This window comes from Protopterus annectens, chromosome 14.part0 (assembly GCF_019279795.1).
Source record: "Protopterus annectens isolate FY-2018-M chromosome 14.part0, PAN1.0, whole genome shotgun sequence".
NCBI classification, from domain to species: Eukaryota; Metazoa; Chordata; order Ceratodontiformes; family Protopteridae; genus Protopterus; species Protopterus annectens.
The window spans coordinates 281,705,697-281,725,634 of NC_056748.1; the positions used below are offsets into that span (position 1 = coordinate 281,705,697).

The following is a 19,938-nucleotide window of genomic DNA, read 5'->3' on the forward strand; positions in this document are numbered from 1 at the left end:
TTCCTTGAGATGTCCCTAGTGATTGATTATATGCCACTGCTTTTACCTCACATCTTCCTACTCTAGCCAACAATTGCTGAGCCTCATCTTCTTCTAACCTTTGTTTAATTAAGGCTTCCATAAATATTTCCATTTCAGCCTTTTCTTGGTTCCCTGATTCCTCTACTTTATACAGAGTTTCATAACATTTCCAAAATATCTATAATACATCTAAGATTATAGATTACACTTTACTTTTCTTGTCATAGGCTACCTAGTTAGGCTACAACTATTTTTACTTAATGTTGCCTAAGTCATCATGATAAAAGTTTGTTGTGTTCTAGAGTGGTTATCAAAAAAAATTGTGCATATTCTCCAAATATTCCCTTTTACCTTCTTATTAAGTGAAATTCCCCCTCTTGTGCAATACTTTTAACCTTTGTTAACCCGTCTAAATACTTCACATATTTTCTTCTCCTTATATCTGTCTCTTACTTCTACAACATTTTTAAACCTCATTTTCATTTTATTTTACTTGCTAGATATCCCTTCTAAAGTAATTTCTGTCTTCTGCAAAAATTCTCAAATCATATCCATGACCCAATTCTTAAATTCCTCTTTTTGCAATAGTTTAGGAAAGTAGAAGTCTCTCATTTTTACATCATTATCCTGCATCTTTACCACAGATTTTTATTGGTGCACAATCTCGTACAATTATTGGGCAAGTCTCAAAGTTTTCAATTAAATATATATGCACTAATGAAATATAAACTTCTATCCAGTGTAGCACAGTTATAGTTTCTTGGGGATTATTACATAAATTCTGAACTTCTGCTACGAAATTCACATCTTCCATGTCAAATATTCTCATATACATCTTCAGAAATCTTCCTTTTGTCATACTTTCCCTTTCTAGGTCTCCCTTGATATATACTCAGTACTGTAAAGCAAGTTCCAGTTCCCTGCATAAATAATTTTCATTGCTGAAAACATATTTTCCTCCAAAATTTCCTGAGCTCCATAACAGCAGTTTTAAGTGGACTATAAATACCTGCCAGTGTAGTCTTCCTTCCCTGTCAATAACTCTTACTACCACAAATCCATCATTATTATTATTTTTAATTCTTCCATCTCTACATCTCTACCGGGGCCCCTCTCAGTCAGTATTGCACTCCTTTTCCTTTGTCACTGATAGTTTGTTGAATGTCAAAAGTTTATTCTTTGTCATATTCACATACTCACTTCTATATAAACAACTCTCCTGTAACATTGCTATTCACAAACTAAAGGTCTTAATACGATTCAATTCTTTCTCATATATTTGCAAGGTCATTTACAGTTTTTGTTAATATTCACAAAGTAGAATTTCATATAAAGTGCCATTACTTCCGTATTACACATGACAATTTCTTTAGATATATTTTCCATCTTTCAGCTTACATGCACACAAAATCTGACAGAATGTTCTTGCATGCATTTGCTGCTTCACACCAATATTTGAACCATACCATATTTTCCCCAGTTTTTCACCTCAACAGAAACATTCAAGAAACAAAAACTTAAATCCATTTAAACACCAGATCCTTTTAACTTTCAGCAAACCAACAAAAATATACATTTTCAAAAAAGGAAGTTTATCCCCTCATACAGCAACAGTTGCTCCACAGGCTTTACTTAATCTAAAGTTCGGATTAATTATGGTAAAGCGCATGACAGAGCCCATGTTCCCACTTAGACAGACTGATGTATGTCCTTATCTCAAATTCCTCTCTCACAACTGAAAAAAAAAAAAACTTGCATGCACACTTTAGCCCAGAACACAATTACTGAACAGAAGATATTTCACTTAGTAATGTTATTTTCACACAAAATAATTTTGCTTCATTTTGCACAAATGCATCCATCAGGTGAAAGCAAGATGGGGAAGCAGAACAGCAGCCAGATCACCTACAAGGATGTTTATGTCAGTTATGAGTCGTCATCCTTATGGTAAGAAAATGGTAGCTATATACTTGCATATCACTGGATCTTTTCATCCTCATATATCCAACAGAACTTGTTGGGGTACTTGAGATGTTTGTTAGATCTGACTCAGCAAAAACTAGTGTTTCAGCCTTGAGCCTCTTTAAATGCAATGCATTCCCACAATGCACCTGACTCAAGTTTCCTCAAATCTCTCTCTCTCTCTCTTTTTTTTTTTTATAAATACAATCCTAAAGAAGCTGAACCAGGTTTGGGGTGGAAACCAGTTGTAAAGCAAGTACTGAGGGAGGTCCATACAGGGAAGTCTGAAATGTCAAAATTGCAGCTGGTGTTGAGAACCCCATCCAACCTAAGGTCAGTGACACAGAAAGGTCCAACATGATGTTAACTTGCACCAGCACTGACAACTCAGAGGTTGTCAAGCACTGCCTGGTCAACTCCAACTAAGACTTGTGTTGAGAGGGCCTTTGAGAGAAGCATAAGGTCCAAATCTTGCAACACCAAAGGTTTGAATGTTAAGGAAACTGATACTGAAATAATACCAATTACATCACTGCCAAAGTGGACCTTGACAAATCTGACCCTGAAGTTCGGTGCTGAAGAGAAGCCCAATAGTGACAACTCTGTGATGAAACTGTCAGCATCAACAGAACTGTCAATGCAAAAGACGGTGACACTACACTGATGCCTGCATCAGCACATCCAAGGTACTCACCAGATTGCCCCTGAAACTTTGGTTGAAGAGGACACACTAGAAAAAATGTCAAACTGAGAGAGTCCCTCTTCACTCTAAAGTCAGACAGAAAGGGAACTGGACCCATTTCCACCTGTAATAAAGTCTTCATAATTTTGTTTCAGTCTGACGGTACAGCAACTCAGTGACTACAAGACAAAGCCACAGACTTACCTGACCTGAAAAACACAGTGAATGGAGGTCTAGAGTAGGAAAACTATCCCAGTTCTGCCTAATCATTCCTGGTGATTGTCTTTCTACAGTGCTAACAACTAATCTAGACACCCCAGTATCACCAGATTAAACCTCAGAATCCACCTGTACTCTTGGTTTCCTGGGGAAAACAGAGCCAGTTTCTCTAGACAGCCTATGCTCTAAAGTTTCTTCCTTCCTTTTATGGTACTCTTCCGTAGACCTGGGTTTAGAAAATTCAGGAGCTGAGTTTTTAAACACTTAAGGAGTAGGCTCCCTACCAGCAAAAGTATCCCCGGGCAGCATAAATTTGAGAATTAACTTACTGCATGAATTAGTAACAGTCTTTCTCGTTCTGTCAAGGGTTTTCCAAATTTCACAGCTGGAGTCCAGATGCATTGTGCCTAAGCATACATCACAAGGAATATTCCTGTCTTGCAGCAAAGGTTTATGTACATGATTACATTTCTTAAAACCAGAAAGCTTTTCCACTTTCACCCTGCAAACTAAGTTGCACACAAGCCCCCAAAACCTTGAAAATACCTAAAACACCTCCCCCAAACTTCCGACCATACCATTACAGCTATGGCATACTCACCTTACCCCCACTCATACTATACTCCATTACAACTACTGTCCCTACTCATATGCCTCTCCACAATGACCATTTTTAGATCATATCTACATTTGCCCATAAAACTTAATGACCCAAAGTCCCCCACTCTACCCCTTCCCACTCCAATCCTTTGTAAACCAGCAATCACAGCCCCATGCAGTCATAGCCAAAACAGTTTTCAAATCATCTCCCCTATCCACTATGTCCCCACACTCCAAAAGACAGCCATGCCTCCAATTCCACAACCTAATGATGTCATACCCAAGAACAATTACTAATATAGCAGTCCAGCTACTACTTGGAGGTGATATTCACCCTAACCCAGGACCAATTGCAAATATAAACAACAGACCGAGCTCCCAATCACCACTTAAACAAAAACTCAATGACTTACTAATACTCGATTTAAACATTCGCTGTATTATGAACAAAACAGAAGAACTGCACTCAGCCATTGCCCTATATGACCCAGACATACTCCTAATAACTGAGACATGGCTTAAACCACATATCAAGGACAACTCCATAACCTTCCCGGATACAACATCTTAAGAGTAGACAGACTACACAAAAAAGGTGGAGGTACAGCCACAGTTTATAAAATCAACTTAAAACTCCAACTTCTCCAACCCCATAAAACGCCGAAACCATAAGTGCCAAACTCCTCATAAATCAGCACAAACACCTAAATATAATAGGTATCTACATACCCCCAGGAGACAACCTAACCACATTAGAGTCAATACTACACTGGGCCTTACACCCTTCTCCCAAGAAACCATAGTCCTAGGCAGTGTTAATATCGACTGGAACTCCATCCACTCTCCAACACCCACCAGCCACATAAACCTATATACTTTTACCCAACTCATTCAATCACCCACACACATTGATAAGTCCTCAAAAAGAGAATCCATACTTGACTGGGTCCTCACAAACCTGCCCTTCAATGTGGAACACTTCCTAACTCTTTAAGTGACCACAATCCCACTTTCATCCTCCAGCATAAACTTAAATCAATTAACCCCCCCTCCCTTCTTCAAACTCATTACCACAAAAACTTCCCCACAGACCACTTCATAGAAGCCTTAGAATCCTGCAACTGGTCTCCCATCAAAACTCTCCGACTAGACTATGCCATAGAATACTTCAACTCTACATTCCTAGGCATCCTCAATTGTCTAGCCCCAATCAAAACAATTAGAATATGCAGCAACCCTGCCCCACGGCTACAAAGCACAACTAGGGCCTTACTAAAAGATAGGGAATAAGGCTTGGAAAACATGGTGCCAACACAGGACACTCACAACTAGGCAAGTACACCTTGAACTCAGAAACAAGGTTAAGAAACAAGTTAAGACTGACAAACAAAATTACTACACTTCCTTACAAAGAAAACTTAGTATCAACCCACAAAAATTCTGGGCCACAATTAACATCATCCTTCAACCTGGTAAAGCAACAATGCCACCACCCAATATAGATGGGTCAAATACACATATAGCCTCCACCTTCAATGACTACTTTACTTCTTCTATTCTTAAACTAATGAACAATACTAACTCCAACAACCTCCTTCAAATTCCCACACAACAGTCTAAGTCTACTCCCTTCTCACTTAAACCAGTACCAATATATAGTATCCAAAAATTCTTAACAAAACTCAAACCAACCACCCTTGCTGCCGACAATCTCCCAGCCAAATACCACCAAATAGCATCTGCAGTTATATCCTAACCAATCACACTACTAATAAATAGATCTATCACTGAACACACTGTTCCAATACTGTGGAAAATCTCCTACATCACCCCCCTCCACAAAGGAGGTACATCCACCAACCTCTACAATTATCGACCCATTGCTATCCTCTCACCACTATCCAAAATCCTAGAAAGATGTATTCACTATCAACTCCTCAACCACCTTCTCTCTAACAACCTCCTATCCAACTCCCAAAATGGCTTCCGCCCATCCCACAGCACCACCACTGCTCTAATTAACTTCACCAACATAATAATAAACACATACAGAAACCAGGGTAATCTTGTCTCCGCCACCTTTCTAGACTTATCCAAAGCCTTCGATACAGTTTCCTACAACAAACTCCTAATCTGCCTCACCGATCTCAACCTTGACAGCCCCATCATACAGTGGTTTAAAAGCTAACTGGACAATCGCCAACAATCTGTCAAATGGACTGACTGCCTATCCCCTCCCCATTACCAGTCACAGTTGGTGTACCCCAAGGCTCCATTCTAGGCCCCCCTTCCTGCTCAACATCTTTACAAATCACCTCAACTCCGCAACTACAGATGCCAAAGTTGTCCAATATGCCGACGATACAACCCTAATCTGCACCACATCCAACATTAAACTTCTACAACAAAAAAACAAATGATCCTTCACTGAACTAGAATATTGGCTTAATTCCCAACTAATATTAAACCCAAAGAAAACACAGCTTATGCTGTTCCACCCTACCAAAACCCAGGATGTTACCTTCTCCATATTCTCAGGTAATAGGACTCTCATCACCCCAGTACCAGAATCTAAGTTACTTGGATTCACCATTGACCAACAACTAAAGTACAACAAACACATATCCCTCACTGTCGCCAAAGTCCACAGAAAGCTAGGGACCCTATATCGCTGTAAATGATACCCAACTTCAGAAGCTAGAATCACCATAGCCAGAACCCACCTGCTAGCAACTGTCTTATATGCATGTCCAGTACTAACAAACCTAAATAAAACTGACCTTAACAAACTCTCCACATGCTATAACAAACTCACCAGATTCGCTGCCAACACCAGTTCACGGTCCCACCACTGCCAATCCCTGAACAAACTACACTGGTTAGAATTCCCAAATTTACTACAATACCACCAACTTAACCTGGCACACCAAATGCTATACTATCCTGAAACAAACACTGCTCTGTCCAGCCTCATAACCTTCTACAACCCTAATAGGCAATTATGATCTACCAATAAAGCCATCCTAGAAAGTGTCCAATGTATAAATAGCTCGAACAACTCCCTCTTCACCAATGAAGTTGCAAAAAAAGTGGAATATCCTGCCTCCTGACCTCAGATTTCAAACATGTACAACCACCTTCAAAATCCAATTAAAATCATACCTACACACCAATCATTTATGCACCCGCAAAGGACATCCCTGAACTCCCAATCTGCTAATGGAGTGTATTTGCAGGAGGACCTCTCTGTTCTCCCACTCTGCTTATGAAGAGTCCACTCAAACAATCTACTGTATTTCTCCCTCTCTCTCTGTACATATTGTAATATTGTTTGCATGCTTATAGTATACTATAACGCTACTTGACTATAGAGTAGTACACTTATTCTTGTATATAATTCCTATGTATTACTGTATTAACCTTTTATGTTTGCAACCTGTGCTATTGATATATATATATATATATATATATACATATATATATATATATATGTGTGTTGTTTATATTCTGTAATTTGTTGGGGGGCTTTTCCCCCAGGACTCAGCTGAAAACGGACACTAGTTGTCCAGTTGGACCATCCTGGTAATCAAATGTTAAATAAATAAATAAATAAACAAACACACATATACAAATACACTAATTCAGTGATGTAAACTATCTGTGATACAAACAAAACCTGCCAGAGGGACTGATATGCGCCTCAAAGGATCCATGCCATATGGAATAAGCTCCTCACCTACATGAAGCAGAGTTCATCCCTGATCTTATTCAAAAGAAATCTTTATCATTTGATGGGAAATCATAAATTCACCCCCAGTCTGGCCCCCAAGTCTTTGATGGACAGAGGTTGACAGTAAGTAAATTAATCCCTAACATACTCACTCCTCCACATAACCCTTTGCTATCTCTTTACTAAGATACCCCACCATATAGGTACCCAATGAACTCCAGGACAAAACTGTGTTGGGTTGCGTGGATAGGTTTGTAAAGACCAAGGAGGCTGTTAGTCAAGTATGAATGATAAATTTATAAAAAGTCCAAAAAAACACTGTTCAAGACTTCTGGTCTGACTTTCACCAAGAAAACAGTTGCCACTATCTTTCCTGTGAGGCTAAAGAAAAATAGGTTAAAAAGCTGACTATAACAAGAATCATGGATCATTAGTTCCCTGACATTTTTGTGGGTGTCTAGATGTTAAGAAGAAAAGGCAGAAAATACAAAGAAATACCACTTGAGAAAAAAATATATAACCATAAAAATCCATGTGGCTACCTCCAGATAAGAGTCTGTTGCAAAAAAAATGGAAGTGTTATCAGCATAAGAAAAAAATACCAATAAAATGAATGGAAAAGTGTTCTAAATAAGTGGAACTCTAGAAGATTATATTGAAACCAGTAACAAAAAGCTGTAAGAGACAGAGGTCACCCTTAGTAAGCATGCAGATGAGCCACAAGAGGTACACAAAAATGAAATAGAAATATGAGGAAAAACATATCTGACCATGAAGCAGCAGAAGTAGAAATGAAGGGAAAAAAATACAGCTTGAGGAAAGAGCCAGAAATGAAAAGGTGAGGTTTATAGAAGTACTACAAAAGACCGAAGATGCTAAATGTATTGCATTTGCAAAACACTTAAGTAAATGGACAGCTATTACATCATGTGGAATACAAATTGAAAGGGCATACTTGAGTTGTCACTCCCAATACAGCATTAAGGAAGAAATCACAACCATTTAAATAGTTAATGTGTGCAGCCTAGACTGCAGGCGATGTAGGGTTAAACACACAAAACCACAAGATTAATGCTTTCCAAATTAAAGGAGAAATGCAATTAGAATAAGTGAACAAACAGGATGAGTGGTCATAAAAAGGTAGACATGCAAGTTGTAGATCTAAAGTTGTTAAAATAAAGACACTAAAATAGTAACTGCAAGTGGCTTGGATATTATAAGAGGTTAGGGGCAGGACCAGTAAGGGAGAAAAAGGGCATATAAAAAAGTAATACATTAAAAGATAATTGAACATAGCCAATAACTAGACAAAGGGAAATTGAACTGCAGAGGTGCATGACTGTTACAAACTGGCAGAAGATGAATAAAATAAAGGGCTTATGGTTAAGTGAGTCATAAAACAAACAAAAAAAAAATGACAGTCCTGTGTGTGTGGGGGTGGGGTGGGGTGGGGGCAAGTATACTGCATGAAGTAACTAACTGCCTCAGTCTTGCAATAGAACATAAAACCAGCAAGGTCAAAATCAGTTGGGGGAGCCAAAAGGATACAATAGCTCACATCTTGGTAAGTTACTGAAAGACAATTTTAATACTGATGTTGTACACAGTTAAAGAAGAAAATGTTATAAAGTGGGAACTTTTTTTTTTTTTTTTGGTGTGGTAGCCTCAACAGTAATAAAAACATGCGGACAGTGAACAATCATTTACACAGTGCAATATTAAGCAGAAACAATTTGGAAACATGCCAGACAACAAAAAAGATGATGGGGGTATTAAAGAAAAAAAAAGAAGTGCAGTAATGGCATTAATAACGGTGGATTTTTCAAGATATTAAAAATGGAAAAAAATCAAAACAAAGTCAAGGAATGTGAATTCCCTCACATACAATATTAAAAGAAATAGGGTGCTACTGTACCCAGGAAAAAACACATTTAACAATGTGGCAGCACATGTATGTAGACCAACAAGAAAGTACAGTTGTGTGCACTTACGACAAATATAGATGTTAGAGTGTATTCACTGTTGCAGTCATCACTTGTGGGGTTATCCCTGCTGTGGTAGCCCTCGGCTGGCCCAAATACCAGAGTCAATGTTTTTCTGTGTCGGCTGCTGTCACTTGCTGACTGACATCAGGTTGTCAAGTGCTATAAAGGAATGTAGCCAACACCATTACATCAGTTTTTCTAGCCCTAACCAGTCACAGACCCAAGTAAATATGGTAAAGTCATCCTGGTGGCTAAAAGTCACCATTAGAAACTTATGTCTCCCTACAGAAAGAAGATATAAGGGGGAAGGAGGGTGGGAAATCCGAACTGCAACAGTGAATACACTTGAACATCTACATTTATGGCAGACACTCAGCATGGCTTCCGTCCTCATCACAGTACTACTTCAGCCCTCCTAGCCTTTACTAACACCATAATCGCAACAATAACTATATATCCTCAGCCCTCTTTTTGAATCTTTCCAAGGCATTCGATATGGTTGATCACCAACTTTTAATCCACACCCTGCAAACATTCTGTCTAGATGCTGGAGCCCTCCAATGGTTTCAATCCTACCTAAATGGTCGACAGCAGGCCGTCCTCCGGCAGAACAAACTCTCTAACCTTCTACCTAACACCCTTGGAGTACCACAAGGCTCTATACTAGGGCCCTTGCTGTTCTCCATCTTCGTTAACGACCTTTATACTGTCATCCCAAAAGTCAGCTGTATCCAATATGCTGATGACTCTACTCTGATTTGCTCAGCCACATCTCCAGAAGAGTTATGGTCAGCTACCCAGACCACCTTTAATACAATAGAAAACTGGCTTTCTGAACATAGTCTGATCCTAAATCCCAAAAAAACTAAAATGCTGTTATTTTCACCAACACGTATGTCTACCGCTTTCACCTTTACCATAAAATCAAATGATGGCACAATAATCTCCCCTGACCCATCTACAAAACTATTAGGTGTCATCATAGACAATAATCTAAAATTTGACCTACATGTTAACCAAACTATCAAAACCATCAATAAAAAACTAGGGTCACTTTACAGAATAAAAGCCTTCCTAACCCCTCCAGCTAAAATTGCCATAGCTCGCTCTCACCTTCTTTCAACCCTTCTGTATGCATCCCTCTACTCTCGAATTTAAACAAGACTGTCCTTAACAAACTCTCAATTTGCTACAACCACATTGCCAGGTTTGCCACCGGGCTGCCTTTTAGGCCACATCATTGCATCAATCTAAATCAGCTTGGGTGGCTTGAACTACCCAGCCTAATCCAGTATAACCAACTGATTATGGCCTATAAAATCCTCTATAATCCGGACAATACTCCTGCACTTAAAAATATTATCACCCCCCTATAACAATCCTAGACCGCTTCGATCCTCTAATAAACTACTAATTAGGACTAGCAAAATTAATAACACAGCCGGTGATTCTCTCTTTGCAAACTCTGTAAGTAGATCCTGGAACTCTCTTCCAGCTGATATTACCTTACTTTCCACCTTAGGTCAATTTAAAACTAGACTCAAACAACATTTGTCACTTAACTGGCTATGTCAATCTATCAAGCCTGGCTAACTCTCTCTAGAATGTGTAAAAATCTGTTAACCAGTTTACTGTGTAATTTAATTTAATCCTGACTTGTGCTCAGGATTAACTGTAACCTGTGGAACTTGTTTAACTTGCTTACTTATGTAATCTCTGTAAATGGTCTATTTGTAATATGTAATGCTGTATCTGCTTACCCTTGGAGCTTTTCTCCCCAGGCCTCCGCTGAAAATGGACATGCATCCAGTTGGACTATCCCGGTCAACAAATGTAAAATAAAAATAAATAAATAAAAGTGTACACAAGTTATTCGTGTTTCACTGTTGCAGTCATCACCTGTGGGAGGATTCCCAAAGCTGAGGAGAGAGGTGGTAGGATTAGTAAGAGACCTAGGAATGGGTCAGCATGCCCTGCAGAACTGCAGAGGCAAACCCTGCTCTAGCATTAGAAAATAGAGGTAGGTGGTAATGCTTGGTAAAGGTATGGACAGAAGTCCAGGTGACAGCTTCCAGGATGTCCATGGTAGGAACTCCTCTGAGGAATGCTGCTGATGTGGAGGCTGCCCTAGTGGAATGGGTTCAAATACACTTAAGGGGGAGTTTCCCATGCAATCTGTAGCAGAAATGGATACAGTATGATATCCATTTGGAAATGGCTTCCCCTCTGCCCCTGGGGCAAAGCTGACAAGTAGTTGGTCTGTTTTCCTGAAGGGTTTAGTATGGTCCAGGTAGTATCTGAGCTGTCTGTGCATGTCTAGTGAGTGCAGAACACCTTCCCCTTGTTCTGAAGGTTATGAAAGAAGGTGGGTAGATGTATGGCCTGGTTAAGAGTAATACTAGATACCACCTTGGGCATAAAGGAGGGATTAGTTCTCAGGGAGACCCTATCTGCATGGAATATGGAGGGCTCAATGGTCATCAGTGCCTGAAGTTCTGAAACCCTTTTGGCTGAGGTGATAGCTAGGAGAAAAGCAGTCTTCCAGGAGTGGTATCTTAGTTCTACTGAAGCAGCAGGTTTGAAGGGTGGTAAGGCTAGTTTTTTCCAAACATAATTCGGGTCCCAGGCTGGAGTGGGTGGCCTTCTGAGAGGTCTGATATTAGAAGTCCCTCTGAGGAATTGTTTACTCAAAAGATGGGAAAACAGGGGCTGTTCTGTAACAAAATGAGCTGAAATGGCTGAGGCGTGGATTGTAAAAGAGGAGAAGGAGAGGCCACTATTAAGAAGCTCTGCTAGGTAGTCCAGGATAAGAAAGATGGAAGGTTGTGAGGTATTGCTCCCTCTGGACTGGCTCCAGAAGCAAAATCTTTTCCATTTTCCTGTGTAAGATTTTCTGGTGCTGGGCCTTCTGGCCTCTGTGATAATGTTTAGGCCCTGTTTGCTTAACAGGGACCCCTTGTTTGCCTTTAGAGTATCAGCCATGCTGAGAGTTTGAGAGTCTGCAGGTATGGGTGCAGCATTTCCCCCCCAACCTGAGTTAAGAGGTCTGAGATCAGGGGAAGCTGCCTGGGAGGCTGTAAGGTCAGGCTGCGCAGTAAGAGGTACCAATGTTGTCTGGGCCAATCTGGAGGAATGAGAATGGCCTTTGGTCTCTCCTCCCTTGTTTTGATTAGTATCTTGGGAATAAAAGGCAGAGAGGGGGAATGGGTGTTTCAGGGGAAGGTCAAGGCATCCACCTTCCAGGCTAGATGGTGATACTCCCTCGTACAGAATTTTTTCAGCTGATGGTTGAGATGCAAAGCAGAGAGATCCACTTCTGGAGTCCCCCACACCTGAGTGATTTGTAAAAAGATTTTTTCTGCTGAGCTGCCATTTGTGGGGGTCCGGTAAGTTTCTGCCTAAGTGGTCTGCCAGGGTGTTGTTGATCCCTCGTAGGTATTGGGCTATTAGGTGTAATCCCATGGAAGAGGTTTTGTCAGCTATAGGTTCATGGCTAGCCTGCACAGAGGTAAGATTGGGTCCCTCCCTGTTTGTTGATGTACCACATTACTGTGGTGGTGTCTGTTTTGATAAGGAGAGCCCCTGGCTTGAGATGAGGTTTGAAGGATGTCAGGGCCTTTTGTACTGCCATTATTTCCTTCTGGTTGATGTGTAAGGGAACTTGATGGGGATCCCAAAGACCTTGGGTGCACCTGACTTCTAGGTGCGTGCCCCAAGCTATGCCTGAGGCGTCGGTGGTAATGTTCTGCCTGGTTGGGTGAAGGAAAGACCCTTGTTCTGGGCACATGCCCTTGGCCACCAGAGAAACTTGGCCCTTATACAGGGGATCAGAGGGTGAGAGGTCTCTAGAGATTGACAGTGCTGACACCAAAGGTTCTTTAGGTACCACTGAAGTTTTCTCATGTGAAGCCTGGCCAGAGGAATTAGAAGGATGCACGATGCCATGTACCCCAAAGGCTTGCAGGAACTTCCTCGTAGTAAGGTGACTTCCGTAAGCCAGCTGGGTAAAGTAGAGAGGCAGGAAGCTCTGCTTTTCTGGGGATAGGAAGGCCATTTGGGATGCTGTGTCCAGCAGTGCTCCAAGAAAATGATCTTCCTGGATTGGTGCTTGCTTTGATTTCTTCTCATTGATGGTGTACCCTAAGGAGGTTAGGAGGGTTTTGAGAAAAAGGACGTGCTTGAGGAGCTTTTCTTTGCAATCTGCCTGAATGAGGCAGTCGTCCAGATAAGGGTAAATCTGTATATTTTTCTGTCTGCAAATGGCTATGGCTGGGGGTAAGCATTTGGTGAATACCCTGGGGCAGCAGATAAGCCAAAGGGTAGCGCAGAGAACTGAAAGTGTTGTGAGCCTGCTCTAAAGTGAATGAATTTCCTGCAGAATTCCTTTATGGGGATGTGGAGGTAGGCATCTTTTACATCTAGGGTAACTAACCAGGCATTTTTTGTCAGCATAGGCAGCAGCTGCTGCAGAGTTGGCATTTTGAATTTGGGAACCACCGGGAAGGTGTTCAGAATGGGTATGACAGTTTGAACTTGTTTCAATGCCTCTGCCCACTGATTTGGAGGTAAGTCTGGGTACCCTCTTGGAATTGGGAGTTCACTGAAGAAGAATATGTATCCCTGAAAAATTATCTTTAAGACCCATTGGTCCTTTGTTACAGAAACCCAATTTTCTTTGCAGAGGGAGAGCCTTCCTCCTAGTTTTTGGTGAGTGAAGAGAGGGCAGAGGGGACGAGGGATTCATTGAGAGTTTTTGCCATAGAGTAATGGCTTAGAACTCCCTGCTTTTGGAGTGGAAGTGGTCCACTGTTGGGCTCTCTGCTATCCCTGGGATAGGATTCTGGGTGGTCTGTCCCTGCGGGGCTTACCTTGCCCCTGTCTGTTAGGTGCAGAAAAGGACCAGTGTTTTGAGGGAAAATTCCTGCTGAATCTAAGAGGTTGTACCTGAAGGAAATCTTTTACTGTTTGTATAGATTTTGCTTTGGCTTCCATCTTTTTAAGTACCTCCTCTTCTTTTACTCCATACAAGTGGTTCTTATCCAAGGGCGCATAAAGTAATTTAGATTTGACATGATCAGTGAGAAGTTGTTCCTTCAACCATCCATGTCTCCTAATGACAGATCCTGACACTGCTGCCCTGCTTGAGGCTTCTAGGGTGTCATATCCACAGTGTAATGAGTGTTTGGCCACTTGACAAGTAGAGTGCAGAAAATCTGCTAACTCTTTCGAATTGGCACAGTCAGGAAAAGTTGAAATCTTTTGTTTAATAGCCCCAAAGTGTGCTGTTGATATTTTAGCATGTGGAACTGACAGTTGAGTGCTCTGATAGCTAAGTTTGCAGAGGTGTATACTTTTTTACCCCATCTGTCCAGAACTCTGGAGTCCTTGTCAGAAGGAATAAGATTCTTTGCAGAACTAGCCTTAGCTCCTTTTGGTCACTGTGTAATGACCTCCAGGTCTGCAGCAGGATTTTTGTACAGGTATTTGTGAGAATCCAGTACTCTGCAATACCTGTCAGGTTTTCTGGGAGCAGGTGGGAGGGCATCAGGAGCTAAGCTGGGTTCATGGAAGACATCATCAACCACCTCTAAGATTGGAGGGATGGCCAAGGGTCTGTACTGGGGCAGGTCTAGAAACTCTCTTAGTCTTTTCTTAGACTGAGGGAAGTCCTGGGATTCCCAGTGTTAATGTTCCCTGAGGGTGTGAAGGGTTTTCCTCAATGGAAAGATCTTCTGGTGGGGAGGCAGAAGGAATGGATTCTTCTGCATCTGAATCTTCATAAGCAGTCAGAGGTTGTTGTTCCTCTTCAAAATCTGAATAATCAGAGTCCTCAAAATCCTATTCTGTCAGTATTTCAGGAGAAAGGTCTCTTTTCCTTTTAGAAGTTGTGACCTGACTACCCCTGATAAGGGTGATAAGATCCGCCGCCATTTTAAGCATTTGGGCTTGGGGTGGTGGAGCAGGAGTAAAATGGTGGTTAGAGGTAGTTTTCCTAGAAATGGCCTTGCTTCTAGGCCTAAGAGTATCCATCGGTCTGAGAGAAACGGTAGTCGGAGAAGGTGTCGGTTTTTGTCTAGATCTGGTAGTGTGAAAAACCTCCTTGGAAGCCGGTGCCGGAGTCGCAGCTCCGGACCCAATCAAGGAAGACAACCAAAGGCTCAGAAGGCAAAGAAGATTTCTGCCGCATCTCGGACTCCGAAAGGGTCTCAGTAGAGGGCTGAAAAGGTATAGAATCAGGCATCAGAGTCTGCGAAGGCGCCTCACTGAATTACGGAGAGCTGACGACCTGCTTAGTCGTAGAGTCGTCGTAAGGCTTAGCCTTGTGTGGTCTGTCTCTGTTTTTATCCTTGCGTTTTTTCAGACTGTCTACGGATTGTTGGCTGACTGACGCCATTTCAGAATGTGAAGACAAAAGATGAAAATACCTGGCTACAATAAGAGCTCTATGACAAATGGTTCTCGTGTTAAAGAGGGTACAGAACCAACAACGGGGAACGTTGTGGTCTGGGCCTAAACAAGTTACACAGTATGAATGGAAGTCTCAGTGTGGTATTTGCTTTCCACAGGCAAGACAATTAACTTTTTCGGATATCTGTTAGTGCAAGAAAAAAGTATCCCCAATGGGGTACTTAGCTTTAGACGTTTTCAGCTGTAATTCAAACTCTGGTAGCGACCGACTAGCACACTTGTGAACTGCTTCTGCTACTGGCTCCACAGCAAAATAGACTGATGTAATGGCGTTGGCTGCCTTCCTTTATAGCACTGACAGCCTCACGTCAGTCAGCAAGTGACAGCAGCCGATGAAGAAAAACATTTACTCTCTTATTCAGGCCGGCCAAGGGCTACCACAGCAGGAATAACCCCACACGTGATGATTGCAACACGAAGAACATCAAAATAATCTAGTCAAAATTCAGAAAGTTATCAATGTGACAGAATGAGAGAGGTAATTATTAGTGGTAAGGTGAGTGCTCATAGTAATTGACAATGAATAAATAGATACCTGAGCAATCAATGCATTGACCAGAGAGCTACTGTATGGATAAGAGAATAACATCTGCAAATATGTATGTGCATCCCTCTCAATACAGAATGAATGGAACTAACAGAGAGTGGAACACAATACACGACAAAAGAACTCTGTGGAGGATCAAGGAAAGCATATATTAGGGAAACAAGGAAGTGTTTCAGCTGTAAACATGAAAATATTAAGGATGGAAGATGCAGCATCAGTGATTGGAAAGAACAAGCAAGGAATACACAATTTTCCCCCAAATATAAGAACTGGGCTACATTTGACAGAGTTTATTTAATAAAGGTTAGAATTCACCCACTATCTCGAACCCTGCATCAAAGCTAATACAATTAGAGAGAAGAAATTGAACATAAGGAGAGAGAGATATTGGCACTTCCCCACATATTTACTGAAGTCAAAAGATTTTAATAAATAAATAGCCTGATTTCTTATGGAACAGATTGGAAAAAAACATTGTACATAGAGGGTAAGATTGTGAGGAAGTGAAACAAAGTAAAAAAAAATACTGTTCAACAAATCAAGAGATATTTGGAAAGCAAATAATTGGAAATATCAAGAAGATTTAGCAAAAATAAAAATATTACAGAACAAGAAAACTACAATGGCTAAATGGAAATAAATTGTTGACTTACATATAGTTAAGCAAGTTTACCAGAAGAGTAGTGAAAAAAAAACTACTATGAGACCACCTCAAAAATGCAAAAGTTCTAATCTTACTGGTGGTGTAGAAGGAAAAGTCTTGACTACAGTTCAATTAGCAGCTTGGGCAATTGATGACATAGATATGGAGGTTCGGTGGTGTGCCTATCATGGGTAGGGAGCATGACTGGTGGCCCTCTTTTGAACTATGGTGGAGAAAGAAAGCCAAAAATGAAGTGTGGGAGACAACTGAGCATTTGTCTCAGCTTTACAGGTTGAGGATGGTACATACTAGAAGTCTCTCCTTATTATCTGCCCAGTCTGGCGTGCAGGGAGGAGGTATCAGACAAGCCAAAAAATAAATGTTAAAGTTAATGGCTAAGAAGTTAAAAGAATAAAAAGTAAAAAGTGGACAAAGCTAATGGACTTCATAACAAAAAATAAATAAATAAATAATAACTAGAACCCTAGCAGACTTCTACAAATGTTCAGGGGATTCTGAGAGATTCTATGAGCAGATCATCCAAGTATGATGGAACCTTTGCACATCTACAAAATGAACAACATCAGAACAACTAGTTCCAAAGGATTTAAATTTTGCTTGTGGCATTTATAAGACATGTTGGTGAGACAGATATGTGTCTCACTGAATCCCACGCTCTGGAACAAGCACCCCATCCATGTGAAGCACAGGCCATCCTTAACTGTATTTAAGCATAACCTTGACCAATGTATGGGAAATCAGAATTTCACACTGGGTCTAGCTCCCCCCCCCCCCCCACATAACCTCCAGAAACTTTCTAACACAAACATACCATCTCTTAATAAATGCCCATGTTACATAATTGGGTTGGATTGCATGGCTAAGCTTATAAAGGCACTGGTAGTCATTAGCCTATTAATGTATGAGCTTATGAGAAAACAATGAAAAATGTACATAATTTATGGATGAAGTTAATTTCCCAAACTGACAGAAAGGGAAGCTGATGAGACACATATTCCACAGAAAAATATGAAGTAAAGCAATACATGCACAAACAACAAACAGGGAAATCACAAGTAGTATAACACGAGAAGTCTGGAAATGGGAAGGCAGAAAATATGGCATACAACATTCAATAAGGTAATGGTGGTGGTGGGGGGGGTATACTGGAGTTTTGGAAAGCAGCAGTAGCAACTATTATTCCTAATGGGGGGAAAGGAGACAACAAACCCTGACTATTAAAGTATTCAGGGGAAGTTTAGTTTTAAGCCCATTAGTCTTTGTACAATGCAGACAGACTGGCATTTGACAACATATATAAAACACTGATGATCTACCAGGACGGAGAACAGACGGCAGGACAGTGTTATTACTTAGCTTAGATGCAATGACTAGGTTCATCTGGCAATAACTTTGAAGTCATTTGTGTTCTCAGAAAAACTTGTACATTTAATCTTGAAGATATATGGAGGACCTGTAGCAAAAACAAAAGTATATTGGGATAAGGCAGGGTTGCCCGCTTTTGCCACTCCTATCTACTCCATACCTGCAGCCACTAACTATGATGATCAGAAACTCAGAAATACAGGGTATAAACAACACAGAGAACAGGAAAAAAGCAATTATTTACAGACAGTGTTACGCTATGTTTGACTAATCTACAATACCTACATGGGTTCCTACAATTGTTTAAGGAATTTCAAATACTTTCAGGATAAAGAAGAGATGAAAGTATAACAAAAGCTCTCTCGGCTAATTACAACTCCACATGTGACTTATGGCAAACATATCCATATGTATGGGGACACGACAGGAAGAAATATTTAGGAATCTGTTGAAAAACAAGCAAGTCATTCTGGCAACAAAAGACACTTGGGAAGAAATGAGATTAAGTACAAAATAATAAGCAAGAAAGTATTAACAATGGACTTGGGCAACAAGATTCAAGCAATAAATAATGTATTGTGCCATGATATTATATACTTGTCAATATTTTTTTTATTCCACCTAAAGAGAAAGTATGGAGTATTAACAAAGAAAATAAAATAATTTATAGGGGAAGGGAAACAAGCGAGATTTAAATAGGAGAAAATACCAATACCAGCAGAGAAGGGCCCAAGAAATTTACTGCAATGGCACACAAGCAGGATCAGAATACCTTTCATCGCCAGAAGAGTATTGTGCAAATGTTAAAATATACCATCTCAAGGCAGTTATGTCAAGACCAAGTCTGAGAAGGAAGATCAAAATATGGGTACTTTAAAACAAGTTACACAAGTATCAAGAAAATTCTTAAATGAAAAAGACGTACACATGGAAAAAGAGACAATGCCAATAGGGAAAGGAGCAGTAGAATTATCTGAAAAAAGAGTGGTAAACTAAATTTTGGGAGCAAGTGGAACGTGGAAGTAAGTTAGCAAGATGGAAAGAAACAAAAGAACAATTTAACTTACAGCAAAGGAAAGTCTTCATCATTCTGAGGCCTAATAGTGAAGTTAAAAAATAAAAGTAGAAAGAGGAAGCAGATTAGCAAAATTCATGACAGAACCCAAAAAGAGGCAGCAAACACTAAGAAGCTCACAAGCAAAGCTTACAGAGCATTGTGGTGGTAGAAAAGTTTATCTGAAAAAATAAAAGCAGAGTGGGAAAACAGAATAATAAAAGAATTAACATGGGGGAAATGAGAAGCAATATACAGGGCACTAATAACTGCTACAAACTCCAGAAGATTTGGAATTTTTGCCAGGCATTGTTTACACACCGATATTTCTATCCCTTTTTTTAATTTCTCCAAATCTTTTGGGTTTCTAATACCATGACAGGAATGGACCCCGCTCCTAAGTCAAAGTACAACTGAAGTTCATAAAATTTGTATTGTTTCAATCTTTGATGTCAGCCAAAGTGCTCTTTGCAGCACCTGCAATGTGCACAGTAAAGACTCATTCTGCAATTCATATGGGGTTACATTTATTGGTAACGTAGCTAAATACGACTGTAGATTCTTTTTTATAAGACCTGCTGTTCCTACTACTATTGGAATTGAGCATCTTTCTTCCACATTGCTGTTGTTTCTGCTTGCAG

At 40.4% G+C, this 19,938-nt stretch overlaps 1 protein-coding gene across 5 annotated transcripts in view; it reads right to left on the minus strand.

Moving 5' to 3' along the window:
- GBF1 (golgi brefeldin A resistant guanine nucleotide exchange factor 1) overlaps nucleotides 1–19,938 on the minus strand; it is a 4,751,435-nt gene that overhangs the window by 1,817,805 nt on the left and 2,913,692 nt on the right. The window lies entirely within an intron of this gene.